We start from the raw sequence: 5,691 nt of genomic DNA on the forward strand, positions 1-5,691 counted from the left end.
TATTTCGTTACTCATTTAATATTTTCATGTATACTTTTGTATTTACAGAGATGAATATAGGCTATGTATATGGAGTGTAGTTAATATTATTATATATTTCTTCTTATAACAAAAATACTACATACAAATGTTCATTGAGGGGGTAATAACTAAAAATTTGTGTAACTTTTATGCTATCGTCAATATTTTTCATCCAATCCTTAACAAAGAGGGTCAGATAAAAATAGTGAATTTTCTGTTCGTGTAATTTTAGAATATTTTTTTTTGAAAAAAAAGTCTAATTCTCAAGCAATATAAGTATAATCAACCCTAAATTAATCAATTCTCGATTCTCTTCCATTAATCGCATCATATTATATTATTGGTGGATAAGTTATTTGTCCCTTGTTTTATCATTATATTTAGATTTAATGGTCACTTATCTATTTTTATGAGTAGATCTCTTCTGAATGTGGTGTAATTATTCTTAATTTCTTTAATATTATGCTTATATATTCTTATTTATATTGTAGGTATTAATTAATTTTGTTAATTTAATTATTTTATTAATTAGTTATTGTTGCAAGTTTTTGTTATGTGCACATAACAAATAATATTTATAGTTCAACAAACGATTAAAATCATTGTTCTTTATCTTTTTATTAATGTTTTTTTTATTAATTATGTTTTAATATTTACTAAAAATGCCTCTATCAAATATGAAAAATCGGAGAAATTGAAATTTTATATTTATTATTTCTCATCACTCCCCCTACTATGATAAAATCATGGATATAATAGTTCTGAATTTTTTACAACCCCAAAATTAATAGTATTCTGAATGGGCATTTATGTAAGTCAATATTATTATTTTGATTTTAAATTTTGCTTATATTTTATTTTATTTTGTATTATGTCAAACACAAATAATAATTTTAAAAAATTAACTTATTATTTATATCAAAATAAAACTCTTAAGAAAAAATATTTTTGAAAACTAAATTTATTTATTATAATTTTGGTCATATTTATTAAAAAGAATTATGTCAACTAAATTATATAATTTTATTTTAAAAAGTTATTTATTATAATTTGAGGTACATATTAATTAAAAAAATTTATTATTTATGTATAATAATAATTTATTAAGATATTTTCAAAATAAATAATAATTAAATTCAAAAAAATAATAAGAAGAAGTAACTAAAAACCATATTTGTAGTTTATAGTTACTTTATTATTTATATTAATATGAATAATTTGAAAATGGGATAATTTGGTATTGGGTGTTTTGCTACTTAGTTAAGTCCTGCCGTTAAATTTTTTGTAGATATTTTTTTTGTCCTTTGTTTTTATTTTCTTGTATAAATGTCTTGAACTCAAAAATAATATTTTGTTTGTATATTATCTATTTCACACTGTTAATATTAAATTTATAAATAGATGATTAAAACACATAATTATATCCACAAATATGAAATTTAAAATAATGCTAAGTTAACCACTAAAGAAAAAATATAGCTTATGAAATTCTTTTAAAAATAAAGTATACCAGCAAAGGATTATTCAGGACCTACATCGAGGTATTGATGAATATTATATGACTTTGTTTCAAAATTGATGATTAGCCAAATTTGGGAGATTTTTCAAATATTATGGTGAAAAAAACAGTATAACAAAACCTAAGGATGGGACCGCATACCTAATTTAATTTTTTTTTTCACTTTATGTACTCAGAAAAATAAAATTAATTATTTAGAATTAAGAATAATTTTTGTACAAAATTAAACTTAAAATTAAGTGATAATAGGACTTTTAAAGAATCTACATGCCTTTTGTAATTATATTTGTCATATTATCTATTAATTACCATTTATAATTATTTCATATTATTAAATAGATATTTATTCACTTATTAGGTAATAAAAAAAAAAGAAGAACAATTAAATTTATTGTACAAAAAAATAAATAGTCCATATGATTAGTATATATGTGAGTATATATCATATTTGTGTTTATATATTTTTATGTATATTTATAATTTTCATGTTAAATTAGGAGTATGGACATAAATGTTGACCTTAAAACTGCTGTTAAAAATTAGAAATACGTCAGTCAATTAACATTTTTAGGTATATATATATATATATAGAATGACGTTTATATTATATATTTTTATTTTTATAAGTGTAAAATTAAAATTTTATCAATATTTTTGGACAATTCCTAACGGATTAAGCGTGAAAGTTTGAATGTTGTGTGTAATTTTAGAACTTTTTGGAAGAAAGTGTAATATTTTATTTTTAAGTTAATATTGTTTATTATTATGTGGTTAATTACTATTTAATTTTTAAGGACTAGTCGTCGTCTACAATCGTAAATATTATAAAATTGGATTAAAATAATATTTTATTTGAATATCTAGATAGTGGTCCTGATAATTAAACATTATAAGCACAAACACAAAAACATATTAATTATTTGGATTATAAAAATATAGTTATATCTGATAAAATTTAGTAATGTCAGAGTGTAAGTGTGAAAAAACATGACCATAGAAACAAACAAATTTATAATTTATTTTGAATAGAAATAAAGATGAGAGGGATAGATTAGTTTTCTAATTTTATGAATTTTAATTTTTATTATATTTAATGTTATTTGTATTATATTAGAAATTTATAAATTAATTTATTATTTATATTAAAATAAATTTTTTACATTTAAATATAATATCGTCAAAATATATTAAAATATTTAATGAAAATTCATTGTTGTGGTGAACATATTGAATTCCGTGTATAAGCTTCAAACTTTTTTGCTATCGTTGATATTTTTCATCCAATCCTTAATAAAAAGGGTCAGATTAGAATTTTATTTTAAAAAAAAGTGTAATTTCCATTTTTAAAAGCGATATAAATATAATTAATCTTAGATTAATCATTTCTCAATTATCTTTTATTAATTATATTACATTATATTATTTGAAACGTTAAGGTGGATAAGTTATTATGTACTTATTTTGTCATTATATTTAGATTTAATGGTCACTTATTGTTTTTATGAGTAGATTTGAATGGATTCTAATTATTCCTAATTTCTTTAATATTATGCTTATATATTCCTATTTAATTTGTGGGTATTAATTAATTTTGTTAAAAATTTATAATTATAATCATATTATTAATTTAATTATTTTATTAGTTATTGTTGCACGTTGTTCTTATGTGCACATAATAAATAATATTTATGGTTCAAAATTAAATCCATTGTTCTTTTATATTTTTATTAGTATTTTTCTTTACTAATTATTTTTTAATATTTACTAAGAATACCTCTATTGAATATGAAATAACTAGAAAAAAATAGAGAAATTCATTTTTTTATATTTATTATCTCTCAACACCGCCCCTACTATGATAAAATCATAGATATAATACTTTGGAATTTTTTATAGCCCCAACAATGATAGTATTCTGAATGGGCATTTAAAGTCAATATTATTATTTTAATTTTTAATTTTTAATTTTGATTCTAATTTAATTTAATTTGTATTGCGTCAAACACAAATAACAATTTTAAAAAATTAACTTATTATTTATATTAAAATAAAATTCCAAAGAGAAATTCTTTTTAAAAACTATATTTATTTATTTTAATTCTGGTCAAGTTTATTTATGTTAACTAAATATATAATTTTGTTTTAGAAGTTATTTATTAAACAATTTTTTATTTATATATAAAAATAGAAGTTCTCTAAATTTGTATTCTAAAAAAGTAAATCTTCTTTAATGTAATTTGTGGTCACAATTTATTAATATATTTTTGAAATAAATAATAATTTAAATTTATTCAATTGGACTGTGGGCATTTGTGATGACATTAAACATCGTTCAACATAAAAATAGTAAGCACAACAAACACATGGTGCCACAGATGAATGCTTACTAGATTCCTATTCTACCAATGTATGGCTATAGACTAAGAGACATTAAACCATCTCAGATCACATAGGAGATATATCCATCATATATTGATAGGGGACGTATTCTATCTTGAAGTCCACCATCCTTACTACATACTCCGATTACACTGGATAAGGCTTATAACAGCCACATCAAAGATACAGTCATCTCTCGGCAAATCCAAGATATAGCCATCATATGCATGCGACTTGCCATGATTCCTCAAGTCCAAGGACTAATCCTGTATTATTGGAGCCGGGAATTCAAGTCATACTGACGATATCTCTAAGACTTTCATATGATGATTCCTCCGAGTCAGTTCAATCAGTTAACAATCTTGTCAACTAATCCACTAAAATTGCATAGATTTTCCATATTTGCCGCCGATGGAACACAACACTCGTCCAATGAATACAATACTCGATGCATAGTCTCGAGGTCCTCGACTTGGAACATTTCATATCAACCCTCAAAAGTTAGTTTCATAGCTGTCATCCAATACGCAGCCTAGCTACATGGGTTATTCAATTGGACTGTGGGCATTTGTGATGACATTAAACATCGTTCAACATAAAAATAGTAAGCACAACAAACACATGGTGCCACAGATGAATGCTTACTAGATTCATCAAGGTAATATCACATTTATAAAGATTGCTAAATGGTTCCTAAAACCAACAATCTACTTGGCCTTTGTTCACCGATTCGAACAGTGCCTTAATGGAGGTTAGTCTTTTATTCCAAAGCATATGCTCCACCATGCTTGATGTCGCCGAGTTACATGAGTTAGAAAACGGTTTTGCGATCATACTATGCAACCTTGAGAAGATATTTCCTCCAGCTTTTTTCGACTTGATGGAGCACCTCATTGTTGACCTACCGTATAAAGCTCACGTAGGGGGGCCAATATAATACCGGTGGATGTACCCATTTGAAAGGTTCCTACATGAGTTGAAGAAAAAGTTGAAAAATAAAGCACGTGTCGAGGCATACATAGTCGAAGAAATTCGTTTGTTTTCCTCATAGTACTTTGTGTCTGATGTGCCTTACAAATAAAGCATCCCTCACAGAAATGATGTGTGCACGAGCAACGATTCTGGAATCAAGGTATCTATTTTCAAGTACCATTGTAGGGCCCGTGGTGCCAGAACAGCACATCGTCCAGACGTACATTTTGATCAACTGTGAAGTAGTCAGGCCATATTATGAGTAAAGAGTACATTTTGACCAACTATGAAACAGGGTGCAGGTATTTCATGGACTCAAGCTAGTCAAACTGATAATGAAGATGAAGAGGATGATGAAGACAACTTCGAGGACTATGAGACTGACGATGATGAATACGACGATACATAATGTATATTTTTCTAATGAAATAATTTTCTATTGCAATGTTGTAAAATAAAGAAAAATATAATTTTTTTAAAAAAATTTATTATTTCGAATGGCCAATTTAATTAAAAACCATTAGATTAGAAAGGTCGTTACAAAATAAGGCAATCAACTTTTGACGCCAGGCGGGAAATGAAATTTTGTAACAACAAAAATTCAAAAATCCGTACAAAGGCTGTTACAAACTAAAATTTTTTAAATCAAAACAAAAAATAAGTGGAAATTTTAATTTTGATTCCCCGTTACAAAGGACATTAGAAATACCTTCATAATGATAAATTATACCAGTTGTTACAAAAGTAGTTACAAAAAATGAGCCATCTCATAAATTCAGATCGAAAAATACGATATTTTT

The sequence above is a fragment of the Sesamum indicum genome, linkage group LG4, assembly GCF_000512975.1.
Source record: "Sesamum indicum cultivar Zhongzhi No. 13 linkage group LG4, S_indicum_v1.0, whole genome shotgun sequence".
Classification (NCBI taxonomy): Eukaryota; Viridiplantae; Streptophyta; class Magnoliopsida; order Lamiales; family Pedaliaceae; genus Sesamum; species Sesamum indicum.